The sequence below is a fragment of the Mesoplodon bidens genome (assembly GCF_964165515.1).
Source record: "Mesoplodon bidens genome assembly, contig: HAP1_SCAFFOLD_118, whole genome shotgun sequence".
In the NCBI taxonomy this organism is placed as follows: Eukaryota; Metazoa; Chordata; class Mammalia; order Artiodactyla; family Ziphiidae; genus Mesoplodon; species Mesoplodon bidens.
Window position 1 is genome coordinate 494,733 of NW_027671260.1, and position 14,721 is coordinate 509,453.

The 14,721-nt window shown below is 40.8% G+C and overlaps 1 long non-coding RNA gene and 1 pseudogene across 2 annotated transcripts in view; both read right to left on the reverse strand.

Moving 5' to 3' along the window:
- Positions 1-14,721, reverse strand: part of LOC308611648 (centrosomal protein of 78 kDa-like) — a 400,758-nt pseudogene that overhangs the window by 356,870 nt on the left and 29,167 nt on the right. The gene's annotated exons all lie outside the window — the stretch shown is intronic.
- The window catches only part of LOC308611638, an 87,569-nt gene that overhangs the window by 69,088 nt on the left and 3,760 nt on the right, over positions 1-14,721 (reverse strand). The window lies entirely within an intron of this gene.

Sequence of the window (14,721 nt, forward strand, 5' to 3'; positions counted from 1 at the left end):
ACCGTTTGTAGGAAATCTTAGATTTATTACATTGTTTTAGAGAATTGATCTTTTAATCCTTATGGTATTTGAAACAAATTCTACAGGTAAGCCATTTGAATAAGATAATTTAACAAGGTTGCTGAATCCAAGGTCAATAGTTTTAAAAATCAATTGTATTTGTACAGACCAACAGCAAATAGGATATTCAGAAAACGATGCTCTTGATGGTAATATCTAAAAAGTGAAACACATAAAAATAAATCTAATGAGAGATACGAAGACTTCTATATGCAAAATTATGAAGCAGTACTGAGAAAAATTAAAGAATACCTAGATAAAGGGATATACCATGTTCATGGACTGAGGGACTCAACTTATTAGAGAAATCAATACTCCACATATTAATCTCAGTTTCAACATAGTCAAGTCCCATTAATTTGGGGTTTTTTATTTTTGTTTTTGTGTTTGGCTGTTATATTTGTTGCATATTTGTTTGTCTGTTTGGTTTTTATTTCTTTGGGGAGATTAACAATGGTTTTAAAATCACTGGGAAGTGTGTCCTCCTACAATTTAAAACTGCTATTCTCTTCCTCATTGATGCTTAAAATTTCATATTTAGATATACAGTCTATAACTTTACCTTTCTTTGCCCCTCTTAAATCTCACTCCTCACACTTCCCTGGGAGAGGCAGCACCTTAAGGCTTGTAAGCCATTTACATTTCAGTACAAGTTTGATACAAGTTTCCTAGAAGAAGTTTTGGTAGGAGAAGGAGAGAACAGAGATAAGAGGCACCAAAAAGGGCAAGGAAAAAAGAAAATGAGTTCAATAAAGACAACCACAGATTGGAGAAAGACCAGCCTTTTGCTATTTCTCAATCCTTCTTAGAACAGCTCTGTTGATTGACATTCAGAAAAACAGATGACTGCACTATTTCTGCTTACTGATTTACTTTATATTCCAGTATAAGCCACTACCAATCAAGCAGTCATCATCTGCTTAATCCAAAGTTTTACTTTACAATTGTTTTTTATGTTGCTTTTTAAGTTGATATGACATCTGGATTCTAAAACATGACATTCTGTTCTCTTTTGGATACAGGAAAAAATATTTTGATGTTTGAGACTCTATGATTAATTTTCCAAATGGTGGAAAGAGTACTGGATTGAGAACAGAGATTTTAATACTTCTTAATATTTAATATGCAATCATCTATCTTTGGTAAATTCCTTAGCTAAGCAGGCTCATATTTTTCTCATTTGTAAAATGAAGGGACTCAAATATCTCATGAACCTGTTCTCAACCCCTTTAAGAGTACATGACTCTTAGTCAGATGTTCATTGGATCACTCAGCAAATTCTTTCTAAAAATAAGACAGTATAATTTTAGATGACACCTTTCTTTTAATAACATCAATTAATTTTTTCTCAAAAATTTCCAGTTAAGCAGTAGAGATAAATATCTTTTAGATATGGGGATATCAATAAAGACTGAAGTTTTACTAAGCTTACAGAGTTGAAAGTAAAAGGATAAGTATTGTTAATATCAATATTATCATTTAGAAAATGCTTTTTACATCTTTTAGGTTTAGTTCAGAAACAAATAATGTTTTAAGTCATCTCCAAATGCTCAAAGGGCAAATAATTTATTCTATATATGACAATTATAATAACACAACACTTTGATTCCTTAAGTATGATTTGTAATTCAAACTTACCCCTCATTTATTATAAAAAAAAGTTTATTCCTTTGATCTAAATTTACTAAAATAGATATAAATTGTCTGTGTTACATAATATTTTCAAATGTAACTTCCTTGTCTTACAATACCCTCACTTGAGACAGGCAATATAATAGATGTATTATTAAAATGCCTGCTCTTTCTACAATCTAATGGTTTTCAACATGACTTAGTCAATCAGTAAATACTTACATCAGAAGTTACTGAGACCAGGGACTTCTCTGGTGGTCCACTGGGTAAGACCCTGTGCTCCCAATGCAGGGGGCCCGGGTTTGATCCCTGGTCAGGGAACAAGATCCCGCATGCATGCTGCAACTAAGAGTCCACATTCTGCAACTAAGATTCCGCATGCCACAACTAAGAAGTCTGCATGCCACAACTAAGACCCAGTGCAGCCAAAAAAATAAATATTAAAAAAAAAGAAAAAAAGTTACTGAGACCAGGGGTTTTTAAATTGTAGTTCTTGGAGTTTGGGGATTTTGTCAAGGACATTTATGAGTTTATGAAAGAGCGGAGGGTACAAATAATCAAAGCCACACTTATTTTGTATTTCATAAAGTTATTGGGATTACATGTAAAATTTTGTTTGAAAGATGGGATATGTTCTGTTAAACATCTGGATGTCACTGACTGTACAGACGCTTTTCAAATGTAGAGGTTTATAATAATAATAATAATAATAATGCATATTGAGCATTCATTAAATACCAGGCACTGTTTGAGTGCTTAAGACACACTAACTTATTTCATCCTAACATCAATCCACTGATCATTATCTCAATTTTAAAGACGTAGAAACCGAGGCACAAAAAAATTAAATACCTGTCCCAGTTAGTAAATGAAAGAACAATAATCAAACTCAGGCTGTTTAACTCCAGTACGTTCACTCTTACCCACAACATTAATTCACTTTCTTAGGACCTCCTTAGAATAGAAAAATGGACAATCTCAAAAGTCAGAAAAAAAGAGACAAAATAGACTCAATGAAGTTTCTGATCAGAAAAGCAGCAATACAAAAGTGGTATTAAAAATATTCATCTGGTAATTAATGTAAAATAAATAATAGGAGAACCTAACTTTGGGTATTTGGGCTCATTCATTTATTAATGAATATTAATTGAGCTAGTTATCATCCTTTGTGATTAGGCTACATTAATGAACAAAGCATAAAGAAAATTCTGCCCCCTTGGACTTTCTAATGGATCCAGAGACTAGTTACCTTGGCCCAAAGACCTGGCCTAGGAGGATAGCAAGGAGCCTACAGAGTGTTAGTTGAAAAAACAGTCAAATTTTTTTCTATCTAAAGGCTATGGCAGAGATAGAAGAATGAGAAAATCAGAAAGAGGGACTAGGTTTGGAGAGAAAAATGATTTTGAATAGCTATCTTTCAAGGAACAGCAAGACATCCATTTATGAATATTTAGAAGGCAATTAGCAATACAAAGTTGGGGCTTTAGTGAGAGTACATTACATGGATACCATAGCCATTTCCCACTGAGGTAATAGCCAATCCAATGGCAGGTTTTAGCTGGAAACATAAAATTCAATCAATAGTCTGATAGAGGACAACCAGCACACAAAATACAGAAGTATGGTGAATTCCCAAAATAATGGAATGGGAAAAATCAAAAAGAAGCACTCAAACTAACAAACTGATTTGCTAAATATGTGAAAAGAGTAACAGGTAGTACATAGTCAACACAATTCCAGCAAAAAGATAAGAGTCATCTGTGAGGAGCAAAAAATCAAAGGCAATTGAGATTTTAAGGTAAATGAGACAGAAGAAAAACCTTTGAATTTGGAAATTATAAAGCCATTACTGATGTGGAAAATGAAATCTTGGTGCAATGTGGAATGAAAGCAGGGTGAAAAGAGAACATAAAGAGTTCGTATATGTCATTTGTTTTGCACATATAGTACAAGGAAGGGGAGGAGTAGACCATTAGGAAGAAGGGCATGCTTCATTTTGGTGGTAACTACATCAAGAACTCTACAGGATTTTGAAACCACAAATTAGCTGATGATTAGACAAAACTTTACTTAGCTTTGGAAAAGCTGTGCTTCAAATAGCTTACGGATAGCCCAACTAATTCCTTAGTCTTTCCACTACTATATGCTCCTTCCAATAGAGTAATACAAACCTGTCACTTGTTTTTAATAATGCTTGCTCATTTCCCCAGCAGTTTTCTCTTAATCTACTATCTTTGACTTCCTTGCCTTAGCTTACAGTAACATTTTAATACAGGGACTATAACAATAATGCTGGACTCATTTATAATTCTATCTCTTCAAACACACTTTCTCACATGAAATGTTGTCAGGATTAATTAAAAAGAAAGTAAAGTGACAAATAAGAAAACCCTCTTTCAAAAAGATTTTTTAAAAGACCTTTGCTCTGAAAGGCAGATATGAATCACTGACAGCACACAGGTGGGTATTAGCTGGGTGTAATGAAGTTCTCACACTCTTTCACTCAAGCTTTGTTTCAGTCCAACTGTGCCCTCTACAGTCTTATCAAGTGAATGAAGGTGACTTTAGCTTGAAAGGAGTCTGATAAGTCTCTGATACTCAGTCCACACTTTTCAGACAGGAAAGCAATATTTGATTCTTTATAAAAATTTCCGACCTATTTAATTTGGGGGAACTCTCTAAGATAAAAGGTAATTCAATTTAACAAGTGGATACATTTGCTTGGCTGTGTGATGACCACTGCAAAAGAAAATAAAGTTTTATATAGTCTAATTGTGTCCTTCGATACTGAAAACTATTATTAGTGACAATGTGGAATTTTACCTGAGCCCTCGAATCCTGGAAAACAGCAAAAGTTAAGATATCCCTCTGCCCTTTGTGTTGTGGAAAACAGCTTATTCCTAAGAACCACCACAGATGCCTCCTCTTGTTTACCTATGGCAATGCCAAAGATATTCCAAATTGCCATTTTTTTTGTCTCATAAATTATCATCTGAAGTGTTTATTCCTACTAATCAATTGGAACAAACTGCTTATTAATCCAACTGCAAAGTTTCACTCCTTCCTCCAGGCTCCAGAACTCGGACTCACTGTCAGACTGAGTCAACAGATAATCTCTCCTAAGAACAGGCTGACCTCAGGGTAAAATATTCTCTGATCTACCATCCACTCAAGCTACTCTTTTATCCCATTTGCCCACACCCTACCCTTAATACCCTTGTTACTTCCTCTCAAGAGAAGAAAAACCCCTTTTGATTAACCACTGAGAGGCTTGCAGATCTTAGGGTCACAGCATTCTCCCTAATGCGATAGTTCTCCTCCCCCAATTGCAATAGGCCCCTCCTCGCACTTACCCTTTTGAGTAAAGTTTCTCCTTACTGTGCTGCTATTGTTTGGGTTTTTTTAGTTGACATTGGCAACTGATAGAAGAAGTAAATATTGCTGCATCTGGATATATGTGATAATGGGAGATTGAAAACTCTAAAATTTTTATTTGATTTTTATTGGAGTATAGTTCTTTTACAATGTTGTGTTAGTTTCTTGCTGTACAGCAAAGTGAATCAGTCATACATATACATATATCTGCTCTTTTTTAGATTTCCTTCCCATTTAGGTCACCACAGAGCACTGAGTAGAGTTCCCTGTGATATACAGTAGGTTCTCATTAGTTACCTATTTTATACATAGTAGTTATATATGTCAGTCCCAATCTCCCAATTCATCCCACCCACCCCTTCCCCCCTTGGTAACCGTAAGGTTGTTCTCTACATCTGTGACTCTATTTCTGCTTTGCAAATAAGTTCATCTCTACCATTTTTCTAGATTCCACACATAAATGGTACTATACAATATTTGTCTTTCTCTGTCTGACTTACTTCACTCTGTATGACAATCTCTAGCTCCAACCACATCTCTGCAAATGGCACTATTTCATTCCTTTTTATGGCTGAGTAATATTCCATTGTATATATGTACCACATCTTCTTTATGCATTCTTCTGTTGATGGACATTTAGGTTCCTTCCACGTGCTGTATTATAAATAGTGCTGCAGTGAACATTGGGGTGCATTCATCCTTTCGAATTATTGTTTTCTTTGGATATATGCCTAGGAGTGGGATTGTTAGGTCAGATGGTAGCTCTATCTTTAGTTTTTTAAGGAATCTCCATACTGTTCTCCATAGTGGCTGTACCAATTTACAGTTCCACCAACAGTGTTGGAGGGTACCCTTTTCTCCACACCCTCTCCAGCATTTATTGTCTGTAGATTTTTTGATGATGGCCATTCCGACTGGTATGAGGTGATACTTCACTGTCATTTTGATTTGCATTTCTCTAATGATTAGTGATGTTGAGCATCTTTTCATGTGTTTCTTGGCCACCTGTATGTCTTCTTTGGAGAAATGTCTATTTAGGTCTTCCACCCATTTTTTGATTGGGTTGTTTGTCTTTTTGATATTGAGCTGAATGAGCTGTTTGTGTATTTTGGAGATTAATCCCTTGTCAGTTGCTTTGTTTGAAAATATTTTCTCCCATTCTGAGGGTTGTCTTTTCATTTTGTTTATGGTTTCCTTTGCTGTGCAAAAGCTTCTAAGTTTCATTAGGTCCCATTTATTTATTTTTGTTTTTATTTTCATTACTCTAGGCGGTGGGTCGAAAAAGATCTTGCTGTGGAAAACTGTAAATATTAAATGATTTGGTTCATTCAGTGAATTATGAGTGTTAATGAATACATTAAACAGTCCACAAAGAGAGTCTTTAAGCATCTGCTGTGTGCTAGGGTTTCCTCTACTAGGCCACAATTTGAAAAATCTGTTTGCTCAAAAAGCACATAGGTCAGTACAGAAGACTAACATAAAACCATCATGAGATGCATTGATAGAAATGTACACAAAGTGCTATGTTTACATTTGATAAAGTCATTTACTATGAGTGCCTAGGGTCTATGGCAGGAAAATGATGTGACCAGAAAAGTTTTAGAGTAAAGGTGATATCTGAGAAGACCATCAAAGAATAAACACGACTCTGTCAGATGAACAAACTGTGAAGAATCTGTATTTGGCATTGGGAACAAAGTGATCACAAAAACCCCAAGTAGGGCTTCCCTGGTGGCGCAGTGATTGAGAGTCCGCCTGCCGATGCAGGGGACACGGGTTCGTGCCCTGGTCCAGGAAGATCCCACATGCTGCGGAGCGGCTGGGCCTGTGAGCCATGGCTGCTGAGCCTACGTGTCCGGAGCCTGTGCTCTGCAACGGGAGAGGCCACAACAGTGAGAGGCCCGCATACAGCAAAAAAAAAAAAAAAAAAAAACCCCAAGTAATACCATGGTTCCTCTGGAGAGCAAAAGTAGTTGGAACTGACTCAACTGTAGCTCACATATGTAAGACAACTGAAGGGGAGCTGGAAAGATGAGCAGATACAAAGCAGCACAGCCTTTTACAACTATGAAAGTTGGGGACTGCACAACTCCAGTGGGTACCATTCATAATAATGTCAATGTGAATGACACAAGCTGGAGTTGTGTACAGCCCTGAGCAAGACCTCTGAGCAGGTACCAAATTAGTAGAGTATTTTTATGACAAGTGTATAAGTTAGGATGCTTTTGGTAGCAAAAAAATGGAAACCCAATCTGTCTGTCTTCAACTTTAAGAGGATTTTGGAAAGAACATCAGGGCTCATATAACAGAGGAGGACCCTATGGGGCCTTCCTAGGATAGACCCCTCCCCCATATCCTCTACTTTAGCTCCTCTCTGAAGTACATAGATAACAGTATTTGATGCACATTTCCTGCTTTACAGATGCTAAAACTCCCACCAAATGGAAGGTTAACTACTTAATGACCATGAGCACATAGCCCCCAGGCCTACTGGAGCCAAAGAATTGATGACGTTAACCCCTGTGACACTGTCCTGAAACCTCACCATCAACCAAACAGAGAACTGTGCACAAGCTGATCACATACCCTGGGACTCCCCTCCCTCACCTTGCCTTTAAAAACACTTTGCTGAAACCCATCAGGAAAATGAGGCTTTTTGAGTACTAGCTGTCCGGACTCTTTGTATGGTGCCTTACAATAAAACACGGCACTTTATTTCACCACAACCCAGTGTCAGTACATTGGGTTTATTGCACGTGGATAAGTGGACCCAAGTCTGCTTCAGTGACACTCACAATACTGCTATGGGGCTTTTGCACAGCAATGGAAACCATAAACAAGACGAAAAAACAACCCTCAGAATGGGAGAAAATATGTGCAAATGAAGCAACTAACAAAGGATTAACCTCTAAAATTTGCAAGCAGCTCACACAGCTCAATATCAAAAAACAAACAAACTAATCCAAAAATGGGCGTAAGGCCTAAATAGACATTTCTCCAAAGAAGACATACAGATTGCCAACAAACACATGAAACGATGCTCAGCATCACTAATCATTAGAGAAATGCAAATCAAAGCTACAATGAGGTGTCACCTCACACTGGTCAGAATGGCCATCATCAAAAAATCTACAGACAATAAATGCTGGAGAGGGTGTGGAGAAAAGGGAACCCTCCTACACTGTTGGTGGGACTGTAAATTGGTATAGCCACTATGGAGAACAGTATGGAGGTTCCTTAAAAAACTAAAAAAGAGAACTACCATACGACCCAGCAATCTCACTACTGGGCATATACACTGAGAAAGCCATAATTCAAAAAGAGTCATGGACCACAATGTTCATTGCAGCTGTATTTACAATAGCCACGACATGGAAGCAACCTAAGTGTCCATCAACAGATGAATGGATAAAGAAGATGTGGCACATATATACAATGGAATATTACTCAGCCATAGAAAGAAACGAAACTGAGTTATTTGTAGTGAGGTGGATGGACCTAGAGTCTGTCATACAGAGTGAAGGAAGTCAGAAAGAGAAAAACAAATACTGTATGCTAACACATATATATGGAATCTAAAAAAAAAGAGAAAGGTTCCGATAAACCAAGGAGCAGGACAGGAATAAACACACAGATGTGGAGAATGGACTTGAGGACACAAGGAAGGGGGAAGGTTAGGCTGGGACGCTGTGAGAGAGTAGCATGGACATAGATACACTACCAAACACAGAATAATAGAGAGCTAGTGGGAAGCGGCCGCATAGCACAGGGAGATCAGCTCGGTGCTTGGTGACCGCCTGGAGGGCTGGGATAGGGAGGGTGGGAGGGAGACGCAAGAGGGAGGGGATATGGGGATATATGTATACATATAGCTGATTCACTCTGTTATACAGCAGAAACTAACACACCATTGTAAAGCAATTATACTCCAAAAAAGATATTTAAAAAAAAGAAAAAGAAAATAATGGAGGGTTTGTAAAGAAAAGGGAAAAGCCAAAAAGTGCTGGATATAATTGAGGATTTCTGCATTAGGAATTCTGCAGCACTGTGAACTACAAGAAAATTGAGTAGGGGGATGAAGATTTAGGAATGTTCAACTTTTTATGAATTTAATTCCTTTTTTCACCTTTTTTTATGAGTAATGGTTAAAATTTGAATTCCTTTATAAATTACTTTTGGGTGATTAACTGTGTTTTTTAAAATGCATCTCTGTACAAAGACTCTCTCAAATTTATTATGGTGGCCTAAATAAATTAATACATCTTGAAGGTCTTAGTGGTAAATCACCATGTTTAATTCCAAGAGAATTTAAAAGGTAAAGAAAAATTAGTTTCAAAAATATTTTCAACAAGTTGACATTTATGCAAATTTTTGAAAGATGAGCAGCTATGGGCATACCACCTTATTTTAGCTGATGAACTAATGAATATAGACTTCACACATTTTCAAAGTATTGAACTGCCTTTTCTTCTATAGCAATCCGCAACATATACCAGGTTAAAAAAAAACAATAATCTTAAATCATGATTTCTTCTCTAAAATCCCCTTTCTACTCATTTATAAATCCTCCTTAATATTAATTTTTTCCTATCATATTTCTCAGCCTTGATTATTTTATGTATTTGATGTACAAATGTATTGAACACTTACAATATGTACAAGATACTTTTTTTTTAAAGCTACATGTTAGTTGACTCTTTCGTGCTTGGCACTGGAAGATACACTGTTGGAAGATTCAGCCCCTGCACTCAATTTTCTCACAGGTTCAAGCAGATTCAGACAAGTAAATCCACAATTCAACACTCTACTATAAAAGGTATGAGAAAGGGTTGCCCAGGGGGCTTTGATTGTAAAGAGCAGGAGAAACTATCTTTTCCTGGGTATGGGAGGATTCCTAGAGATGTTACCTGAGAAAAGGAAGATGAGAAGAAATTGCTAGGTGAATAAGGGATACTTTTTAGCTTTTATTTCTATCCAATTCTCACAAAAGAAGAAAAAGTCAAAAAAATAAATGAAGGTATGTGACTCTCAGAGCTCCTTAGGCTCTTTGGTATCTATATTTGTAGCTGGAGATACATGTGCCACAATTATGTTCTAAGTTAAGGGAGTCTGCGTGTGTCATGCATCAAGCATGTAGCACAAGCTCATGTTAATAAAAATAGCCAGTCAGGCATAATCAAGGTAGAAGAGCAACAACTCACTACATATTTACCGATACCTTTCCTCTAGTCTCCTCTCCTGTGTTCCTTTCACCCACCCAAATGTTTTGGTGTGTAAACTTTCCTCTCAAGACAATGGAGTCCACAGCATGGCCATCACAAGTTTGAGTGTTGAACAACAGGCGAGATCCCTAGTGAATAATTACACCCAGTTGGAGAAGACTAAACAGTGCTTGGAGCCAGGTGAGAGAAAGCGTTTGGCTTATCTGCTCTGAAATAATATCTGAAAGACTCAATCCATAAAGTTTCCATATGGTTGAAAGCAAGTTGAAGAGTGAACACTGGGTCTTAACATTGTGTGTGTGTGTGTGTGTGTGTTGTGATTCATCAAATGTTAGGGAGAAACATTTTATGACAGAAAGAGCACTGGCCCCAGAGGCATGGGTGTAAAGTTCTGTATCTGTCACTCTCTTGACAGGAGGCTTTTTAAAAAGCTCTTTTAATGACTCAGTTAATGATTTTTTACATATGAAAAAGAATGAGCCTTTTTCAAACTTAAAAGTTTGATGATTTCATGGTCACTTTTAGTCGCAGCTTTTTAAGATTCCCCATCTAAATAAACTCTTAGGCTCCATGACGTGTGCCCAACCTAGACATGCCAAAGGGGCTTTGAAATTCTGGCCTGCTTTCAGCCAACTTTATGCATTTATATCAGCTGATTTGTTACTTGATAAAAATGTTCAGGATAATGCAGTCACTTTTTTCAATGTTGTAGAAAAGACCACTTCAGAAACAGATTACAACAGCCATGATAATGGACCGGAGTCCTGAGGCATGGAGCTGAGAATTCCATCTCCCCCTGCATGAGAGAGGCAGGTTGTTACCCTCTACAGAATCTAAGTTGGGGATTTGCTCCCTAACCCCCTAACTCTGGCTAACAGCTTCCCATCAGCCTACCATCTGTGAATGAATCTGGACCTGCAGATTTATAGTCTCAGTTGGTACCGTGTCTTAGGATGTGGAGGACAGCTCGCTTATTATTCCCTAATGCTGCTTCTTCTCAATCTTAAGAGCTAACTCAAGATTTAGTGAATAATCTATACACACGTTACATGAGCTACTCAGATTCCCTCCCACATCGTGTCTTCCAGACTGAGGAGTTCTTCCAACTGCCTATTCTCAAACCCCCAACCTCACCCACACCTTCAGCTGAGGAGCTGCTTCCTCAGCTGCAATGGAAGGGGGAGGCTTCTGGAAGCCTTCCAGTGCCAAACGATGCAGGGGACACGGGTTCGTGCCCCGGACCGGGAGGATCCCACATGCCGCGGATCGGCTGGGCCCTTGAGCCATGGCTGCTGAGCCTGCACGTCCGGAGCCTGAGCTCCGAAGCAGGAGAGGAGACAACAGTGAGAGGCGCGCGCACAGAAAAAAAAAAAAAAACACACACACAGGAAAGCATTGGGGCAGTAAGACGGGCAGTGGACATGAACAGGCCCTTCATACAAAAACAGAAAGACACCAGTCTGAAAAGACCACAGAATGAAGGACTCCAACTACGTGACATTCTCGAAAGGGCAAAAATACACAGACAGTAACAAGACCAGCAGCTGTCGGGGGCCTGGGGGCACTGGGCGGGTGAACAGGTGGCCCCCAGGGATGTTTCGGGCAGTGAAATGGTTCTGGGTGGCACTGCAGTGGTGGCTGCAGGTCATCACACCTGTCCAAACCTGAACAGTAGGACACAGAGAGTGAGCCTTAATATAAACTACAGACTCCAGGGGAGAATTAGGTGTCAATGCCGATCCATCACTGAGATGACGCGCCACACAGGCCAGAGACGTTACCAAGGGGGGGAACCCAGAGGGACGGGTATAGGAAAGCGCTGTCTGCTCGATTCTGAGTCTCCTGTAACCCTAAAGCTGCGCTAAAGACTGTCCACCAATTAAAAAGAAGAAACGGCTTCTAAGCACGTGACAATACTCTCAACCTCATTCACGATTCAGAAAAACCCCGAGGGAACGTCCATACTGCTTACCGGGGCCTAGGATGAGCGGGAACACGCCGCGGCCTCGCCCCTTCCTGTCGGGCATCGCGCTGGAGCCCAGAGTCCCCCTGACTTGACCCACCGCACCCCACCCCGCGTTTCATGCCGTCCACAGTCTCTACACATGACATCTTTTGATCAGATGACTCACTGTCCCAATTACAAGGTTTCAGTTTCTCCACAGGAAGAAACCAAAACCAGCACAGAGGGGAGGCTCTTCAGTCAAACTCAGGGTCTGCCTGCCTTCACGTCCCGCTCTTCCTGACGGGAGGCCCACATCCTAAGGAAGGAGGTCCTTACCAGCACCTCAGGAGCCTCATCCAGTCCACCTCACGCTGCTCTGAGAGCCTCGCCAACCTCTGCAGCTACCCAAGTCCTGGGCACTTGAGGGCCGTCCCCCTTCCCCGAGTCACTGAGCCACGTGCTCTGACAATGCATTTAAAACCAGGCTCTCGGACTTCCCTGGTCGCACACTGGTTAACAATCCGCCTGCCAATGGTGGGCACATGGGTTCGAACACTGGTCCGGGAAGATGCCACATGCTGCGGAGCAACTAAGCCCGTGCACCACAACTACTGAGCCTGCGCTCTAGAGCCTGCGTGCCACAACTACTGAGCCCACGACCCGCAACTACTGAGGCCCGCATGCCTAGAAGCTGTGCTCCACAATAAGAGAAGCCACCGCAATGAGAAGCCCGTGCACTGCCACGAAGAGTAGCCCCCGCTCACCGCAACTAGAGAACAAAGCCCGCGCGCAGCAACAGAGACCCAACACAGCTGAAACTGAATAAGTTAAATAGTAAACAAATAAAAAATTTAAATGAATAAATGAATAAATAAATGAAAGCAGGCTCTGCTTTGTCAGCACTCTGGAGTTCCCTATGTATCGACGGGCAGGATTCCCGTCCTCTCCTGTAATTACATCTGTGAAGTGCCTTTCCCGAGGAGCACAGAAGCTCCTGGAAGCAGAGAATTGCTTCTTAAGACCACATGCAGAAACTGAAGACATTTGATGCTTATGTCAAAGATAAAAGACACAACACTAGATGGTGTGAAGGGTCCTCGAGGCCAAGAGCCAGGCAAGCAGGACACTTCCTCTGGGGACCCTTCCATCAGCAGAGAAGAAAATGTCCGTGGCCAGAACTGGCACTCAATTCGCTTTGAGCTGAGCAGCACCCGTGTAATTATATAGGCTCCCCAAAGAGTAATTACTCCCACATTTAAGAAAGGAGATGGCTTTTCAGGCAGGGAAGGCAAGTACAGTCTTCCCAGCTGGATGCACTGTGTGTGCTGATGGTCACGATGGAGCTGGGCCCCAGAGCTCTGCTCTCCCCTCAAACCCCCAACCTCACCCTCACCCTCAGCTGAGGAGCTGCTTCCCTGAGAACACAGAAGCCATCGGAGGGCTTCCCCACCTGCAACCCAGCTCTGCCATCCCCTCCCCACTCCAGGACCACGGGCAGCAGCTCTCCCCTCCCCCACACGCATCTACTGGATCATTCCCACTGTTATTTCTCCCATCACAACACAACACAACACAACACAACATCCTCCCCGGACCTCAGCTCCTACCCCAGCTACTGTCCAGTTTCTATTTTCCCCATCACAGCAAAATGTCTTGAAAAAGTTGGGAGCAGAACAAACCCAGTTCTCCCACTCCTCTCTCCTAAGCCTCTCCGATCAGGATTTTACCCCACAGATCCATCCAAACGCATCATCGGCGAGTTAGGACCTCCCCCCAGTGCTCGGCTAGATGGTTATTGGCTCCGCGGAACGGCAACCTCGTTTGTCCAGTCACCCAGGGAACCTCTAAAGTGCTTCCCACATGCAGACAAAACGCTGTGATTAATATTTTAGGAGAAATACTCAGCGTGGAGAATACACTTGAGCTGCTGGAGGAAAGAGGTAGCGGCACAGAAAAGAAGTTTCTGTAACTACAGAAATGAACAGATAAGCTGTTTTAATGGTAGCAAGTATGGGATGAAGGAGAACGAATAAAAACCATTCAGAAGACGACATTAACAAGCCTCACACTACAACGTGGTAACAGAGGATGGAGAAGGACTTTAGAATGAACTCATTTTTCTGGGCAGGTGACAGGCTGGATGATGCAACGATGAGCCGCCAGAGACAACAGGACAAGGCAAGGGGCAGGGGAGCTGTAAATAATCATTTCTGGATCTACTGGATCTAGTCATCCGAGGTGCCCTTTGGACAAACTCCATAGAGATGCTGGCAAGTGGCTGGACAGAGGCATCTGTCTGGTCCAGGTGGGAGAACTGACAGAGCTGGAGGTGAAAAGCACCAGAGGGTGAGATCAGACGGGGTGGAGAGTCATGGACCAAGGGTGAAACGACAACACACACAGAGGGCGGAAGACAGAGTCAGTCAGGAAGACAGCAAGGAGAGATCTGTCACAGAAACCAACAGAGCAGACTCTGCGGATGGCAAG